At 31.4% G+C, this 7709-nt stretch overlaps 1 protein-coding gene and 1 pseudogene across 1 annotated transcript in view; both read left to right on the top strand.

Moving 5' to 3' along the window:
* The window catches only part of LOC108756912, a 67199-nt gene that overhangs the window by 57974 nt on the left and 1516 nt on the right, over positions 1-7709 (top strand). The window lies entirely within an intron of this gene.
* LOC108756669 overlaps positions 6979-7709 on the top strand; it is a 2363-nt pseudogene continuing 1632 nt past the window's right edge.

Raw genomic sequence — 7709 nt, forward strand, 5'->3', positions numbered from 1 at the left:
AATTATGATCGATATATGATCTGTCTTCTTCGACAATATCCGCAATGTTCTTGATGATGAAAACATATACGAATTCCAGGCGCATTTTCCACAGATCGATCAATCAATATTCAACGTGCATATTTAATCGATTAAGAGCCGGACTCTCGCGGTCGTATCCTTGCATACGTGGCGTGCCGGGTAGGTCGCTTTTTCTATAGATTTTGTAATAGCTGCCGTGCGGATTGCGATGCGATTTCATTCGTATGCGACGTGCGTAGCCACGAAGAGGCTTTATAAGTAATGCAGTAATGACATATCCTGTCATGGCACGGAACAGTTTTCTCGGTTCTCATTGTGTCGTTAAGCGACGAATCGCACGAGAACTGATTTATCGATGCCATCAGGGAAATCCCGCGTCTGGATCTTCTGGCCGGCCGTCTTTTTCTTCCGTATATCTGCGTATCTGAGATCTGAGAAAACCATCTTTCCCAGAAGATATGTTGCACTTTTCATCGTATAAAACGATCTGTGCAGTTTGATGACACAACGAACATTTGTAATTCTCTTTGCAGATTTATCAGATTTATCAGATAAATTTTAAAGGAAGAAAGAGACTATAAGAAAAATTAATTTTTATTAAAAATAAAATAAAAATTTTATGTTTGTAAATTTACTCTCTAAATTTCTTGGAGTAAAATCTCACTCTAAAAGAGTGTTAAAATACCGCTGTTATTAAAAAAAAAAATGCAAAGTTTGCACTCTTAAATAAGAGTGCAGATTTTCATTCTTTTTTTTAGAGTGAGATTTCACACTTTTGGATTGAGATTCATTTAAGAAATAAAATTAGATTTCTTTCCTTTGGAATGAATTTCCCTCCAGAAAAAAATGAAAATATGCTTCTCTTATTCAAGAATTTTTTAATAGTGATAATATTTTAACTCTTTCGAAGTGTGAGATTTCACTTCAAAAAATTTAGAGAGTATGATGTTTGAATTTAATACATAAGTATTCTATTATGATCTGTCTTCAGAAACTGGTTTTATATAATTTATGATTTTGAATTAAAAATGTACGATGTATTTTTCTATTTCTTAGTAAATAAAATATTTACAATTTGTTTTCAAGAAGAATCAAGATCTATAATTGATAAACGAATATGATATATTGCAGTAATGTGTATTATGGATTAAGAAGAAATTCTGACAGATTATTGGCAGAATTTATCTAGATTTATCAATAATACCAATAACGATTCGTCATTCAATAAACTCATAGCAGATATCTACATGTATTTGTAATAATGTAGACGTGTAGGAATTTATTCCATTTTGAAGTATTGCTCTCTCTGTCTCTCTCTCTCTCTCTCTCTCTCTCTCTCTCTCTCTCTCTCTCTCGTGTTGTTTATTTAATTTCAATAATCGGATAAGAGAAACGATAGCATTTCCTTCTTTCTAACATTTTTAAAAAATATTATCAGAGTCATATTTTAAAAATAACATTAGATAAAACAATTAGAATCGACAAAGCAAATTATCTAACATTTACATTTTTTATAACGTTTAGCTAATACTTCCCGTCAATTTGAATTATGACTGTCATCTTGTTTTATTTTTGCTTGTATTAAAATATATATTGAAATACGAACTTCAAAGTATACAGCTAATTAAGTATCCTTTTCCACTTACTTAAATAATATCTACTCTTATATAATTGTTGAGTCATCTTATTGTGCAAAGAATATATTGCCTACAGTAGAAATTTATTTCGATATGAATATATCGAATTAATATATAATATTTCATTTTTTTAAATTGTTTTTATCTCAATATATATTAACGTCATTTATTTAGACTACAATTTGTAAAAAAATTGATGAATTTAATTCAATAAAAATTGATAAATAAACAGATTGTAATTGTTTTTAAACAAAGATAATATACACAAAATACGTGTCACATGTACTTTTTCAGTTATACGATATTATAGTAACAAAATCCTCTAAATATCAAGAAAAATTATCTGCTGTCCAATTAGAAGAACGCACAAGAGTAATCTTTTTTCTTTCTCTCTCCCTCTCTCTCTTTTATAAAACGCTCGCATATCTCGGATTCTTAATTAATCACGAATATTTATTACATCTTCTCGTGCACGCGGGCATAGCGCGAGAGGCAATTAGCGAAATGATTGCATGAAAAAATAAATACGATTTCTTTGGCGTCGACGATATCGGCGTCTCGCTAAAGACATCGCTCTCAGACACCTGGATATATCCTCGCTATAATTAGTTCATTAATGCTAGATACGTGCCGCGTATTCAATTTCCCGATATTATCCGCACGGCAACTCGATGCGCGTTCTTTTACACAAGCGTGTCCATCGTGAATAAGTAATTGAACTCTGGCAAGTAATGAATATGTGAATGACATATAGTTCTATATTAAACCAAAACTGTATGTAAATATAATAAAATATTCATTGAATTACTGAAAATTGATCCAATAAATTCTCATAATAATTTAGGTTATAAAATTATTACTAGAATTCATTGCAAAAATAAATATGCTGTTATATAAATGAATCCAGTTATTGTATCAATGAATTAACTACATTAAGTCGGACATTGATTATAATGATCATTCATTAAATTAAAAATGACCAAAATTTTTTTCAGTGTATATATTGTACATAAAATAAATATAAAATTATATATAAAATTTATAACCAAATAATTTATTTATTTTATACTAAAGAAAAATTGGTTAAATTAATCTGAAATACTTTTGTAATAATCAGACAAAATTAATTGTACATATTCTGATTATGGTAATCAGACACACATGGTTGCATAAATTCTAATAAAAATAACAAAGCTTTTGATTAAAATACAAGATTATTTAATTATGACAACCAGAAATTCATATTACTTTAATTTCGTTTAATTAGATATGCGTCAATGTTTTTAAAATAATTTCGACATACAGCTGCGAATTTTCATTTTTAAATTAATATTTAAGGCAATTCTATTAATAGGGAATACCACGTACAAGTATAAGATTTTAAAAATTGAAGTAATCTTTTTTTTTTCATGTCGGCAACAGTTCTCCTGTGAAGAAACCTTTCAACTTATACTCCGATTATTACTGCAATTCAAGATTCAGGAAGGTCATTGGACTCGCGACGCGAATCAAGATCGTTGTCGATGATGGTCGCGGATGCTTGCCGAAGCAGGTAGCACGTTAGCGACAAAATGGTTCGAGAAAAACGGGTCCAGGCGATAAATCAGGAGTATGGCATTCCTAAGATAGCGCGCTATACGCTGAAAGTCATTACGATGGCAAAGTAATTCCCAACTAAGTAAGTAAAGCGATAAATACATAATGCATCCGACAAGTTTCCCACACGCAGCCCCACCGCTTATGCACCCCGTTCGTCTCTCTCGTTCTCTTCGTTTCACCGTCGCGGCGAGTTTAGTTGCACAGGTCTTACCGCCGTTCCATGAAATAATGCATCAGCTCGTGAACGAGCGCACATCATGTGCCGTCGCGGATTTATTTGCACGATCGACGGGGACCGTCCTCGAGAGAAATATCAGTGCTTTTTGCGACACGTGCGCGATGTCGTTGTCAGGCAAAGCACGTGGAGGCTGTGGTGGAGATGCAAAGCCAGAGTCGAAGAGTTAAACGGCAGGAAACCGCCGTGGGAAAGCCGCGGAAAAGCAGGTCGCTTTAATAATGTAACGATTCGTAATGCGCGCAGGAGAAATGTCCATGGCGGAACGGATTGTTCGTAAGATACGACAAGGACCGTTTATATCGAAAAAAAACGACATATTCCACAAGAAATATGATAGAACAAACTGTCGTAGATTCAACAGCTGCATTTTACTCGCTGCTTATCCGCTGACCATTTTTTATACACACACACATACGTTATGTGTTAATTAATGCTAAACAATCTTTCAATTAATTTAACATTGAAAGAAATGATATTTCTCTCATTTTTCTTATAATTTAGCTTAGTGGAAATAATTTTGAGATATCCTACGTAAAAGTCACGTTGTGACTCCATAATATCATATCGTAATGCATCAAATTTGTGGTGCAGTTCCTGATTGCCTATCTCACAATGTTGAATGCGTTTCACACATCCGAGTTTAATAATATTTCCACAGGCGTCTATAACGCGTGCGAGATCACGTCTGACCGCTCGAGAGGATTTTCCACTGAATTTCTTGCTCGCGACCGCGACAACGAGAATGATGGCAAGATCGAGAGGGAAAATAACAGAGGACGAAAGTGAATAGCCTGCACGAATCTATTTTTGTCTTTGATATTCTGTATCTGTATAAATCGCTTATGTAGCTAGCTTCTATTTAGGGTTTATCATATTCTTGAAAAATAAAAAATAATATTTTTATTTGACATTAAAACCACCAAATAGCTTTGTCCTCAAAAAGCTTTCTTATCTCTTTTGAAATTACTAAGCTGACAGAGTTAAAGTTTTTTATGAATATCATGTACAAACCCTCTCTTAAATTAATAAAAAGAAAAAAAATATACAATCTCTCTCTCTCTCTCTCTCTCTCTCTCTCTCTCTCTCTCTCTATCTCTCTTGTCAAATTAAAAAAAAATGTAAAAAATCTTAAAACTCTAGATTTTATATTAAGATAAAAATAGTTGGTGGTTTTAATGTTGAGGTATCCTTAATAATTCTACATTCCATATTATTTCTTATGTTTTTTATCTTGTATAAAATGTCATTTTTAATTTTATACAAGATAAAGAATATAAGGATAATAGAATTGATTATAAGTTAATTTACAGTAGCTTAATCATAATGTTTACGTGTGCATGATCGCAATTACTTAATTTGAAAAACGATCAAAACTGCACACTACATTTACGTATAAAAATATTCTATAATCGAAGCTTCATTAAAAATCTAATTGTTTAGTTGCGGCAGATAAAAACGCGCATATAAGCAGTGGACAGAGGGATCATAAATAAGCTACTTCCTACGCTTCTCTCTTGCACAAGAATTATTCGGAGCGCGATACTTCCTCCTCCGGTTTTCCGAGTAAACGGAATACGCACAACTCGTTTCCTCTAATTTCATTCAATTGCACTATTTTATGCAAACGGACAACAGTCGGCAATAGCCGCTAATTACGTTGAATAAAAAACAGAACAGTTGATGCTGCTTGACTTCGTATATTTCTCGGTACGGATGCAATTAAAAATATTCTATCAATTTCTCATATTTATATCTTACAAATATAATACAAAGTATACGTTACAAATTTTATATATGTTTTATATATGTTACAAATATCGTTACAAATATCTATATGTTTTATTCTTCCCGCTATATCTTCTATCTTAATTAGGAGTCCGTCAGAGATGCTATTCTATTACGTATATAAATATTAAAATAATTTCATATAGTTTTCAATATTGTCAATAATATCACGATATTTGATAGTACGTAATATACGAATATAAATCTCAAATCGTTTTTCTATTCGTTAAGTCAAAAGCGATATACCCCCATGATTACTTCCATTCTGCTCATACATATTTTCTTTGATTGCAATATAAATTACGCTTCGTTGCAATTACACTCATTATTCATTAAGTAATAAAATATCATACCAGATCCTCTAACAAGATTTGTAATTAATCCGCGTGAGGTCTTAACATGGTTACATCTGAAAAGAAGGACTAGATATCTTAATAATGTACTGATTTTATAATTCGACCTCTGCACGTAATTGGATTAATAATACAAATAAATTAATACCGAAACCGACTAATTACGATAAAGTGATAAATTCGCCGCACGGTATATATTTCCTTTCCGCATGTCAACATTTCTGAAACAATCTTATGAATATTTTGGCGTATTTATACATTCGCAGAAGCAATTATCAAGCTGAGAGTTCAATAACATTATTTTAGAAAAGCAGAGATATTAAATAAAATTGAAATATCTACAAAAATTATAAATGTATATTTGAGCTTATTATCTTCACAGATGTTATCTTCACTAATTCACTCTGAGAAAAAAAATGAAAATTCTTCGGTGACTTCCACCTCTTATTTTTCGCATAATCGTATTTAAATTTGCATAAGCGAATATAAAAATATAGCTTGCAAAACTATAAATAGATACTTTATGCATTAATATGAAATGTGAAAAGTGAAATATTAAAGAACAGCGTAAAGAAAATTCTTATATTACACAATTTTGCGTACAAATTATTTTGTGTGTGATATTATTTTTTGTTTTGAAGAGTTTAAAGTTAAGTTTAAAATTTTGGATAAGAGCAAAAATTTATCGCCCAACAACGTGCTGGATATCGAGCAGTATACGAGAACAAACCGTCGGAAGAAGTATACCGCTCCATGAAAATTCTGAACAGATCCCAGAATCGAGCTGTCAAAAAAATGCAAGCGTTTCACTTTCTCAGCGACAAATGGACAAGTACATCGATTTAAAGGAATACGCCGCACTAACAAGAATAAAGCTTTTAATGTGCAACGTCTGCAGGATCAAATTTCCGAATGAGATCGTGTTCAAGACTCACAGGATTCGATAAAGATCATGGAAGATTTTTTCAGTGCGGATTTTATTTTAATCAAATCTCCAAGTATGCGAATGATATTCAAATGAAAGAAAATCTTATTTTAGCTTTGCATTGTTAATATAGAGGAACAATTGCAATTAATAATGACATATTTGACATATTATTAGTTTTAAATAAATTATAATTAATTTCGATCCAAATTACTAATTTTCGAAAAAAAATGTACACATATATAATATATAAGTTTAATAAATTCTTTTTTACATAAGTGTATTCGAAATACTATTATAGATATATTATTACAATTTCAAAACTATTTACCTATAGATATTACGATTCAAAACGTACTCTTCAATATTTTTGTCTCTTTCCTGACTTAAAATGGCTTTCGTCGCTATGTAGTACTTGATACTAATAATGCAATTATTCTTATCAAGATCATCAACCTTAGAGAATCATCTGCATACGCATTTTATTCCGAAGCCTCTCGCGTGCAGACAATGAGAGCTCGAATTTCAGGTAGTTAATGCTAATAACTATTTGTAGATGACCTTAATATCAGATCTCTTCGAACTCTTTGTTACACAAACTGGCACGCTTTGTTTTCAGATTAATGAACACTTAGTAAAGTGCTCTATTGCATGCAAAATTATATTCTATCTATCTCTAATTTATCAAATTATATTATAAAAAATCAATTAAGTAAAAATCACGTAAAAATCTAAAGAATTTAAATTTAAAATAAATTTAAAATAAATTTCTATTTTCTGAAAAATTAAGCTGCTTTTTGGATATCTTTTAAACATTTCATAGTTCGCATGTTATTTAAAAAATTGTTATCCAAACAAGTAATAATTACATATCATGGTTTTATTACAGACAAAAAAATGCGTTGAAGAAACACGAAACTGAAGCACGTTTTAGTAGAAAAAAAACGGTTAAGTACTTTTGCAAAAAAAAAGGGACGCTATCAATCGCTGCGTGTTCATAAGTTCATACACATAATTAACACGAAGCCATACGAATATCTGACCTGCGGCAAAAGCTTCCCGAAGCCCAATAGTTTCCGGACTCGTGTACTTGTCCATACCATAGATTTGCCGTGGACACGCAATTTTTGCCCAGCGAAGTTCAAGAGAAA

This window comes from Trachymyrmex septentrionalis, unplaced genomic scaffold (genome assembly GCF_001594115.1).
Source record: "Trachymyrmex septentrionalis isolate Tsep2-gDNA-1 unplaced genomic scaffold, Tsep1.0 scaffold13, whole genome shotgun sequence".
NCBI lineage: Eukaryota > Metazoa > Arthropoda > Insecta > Hymenoptera > Formicidae > Trachymyrmex > Trachymyrmex septentrionalis.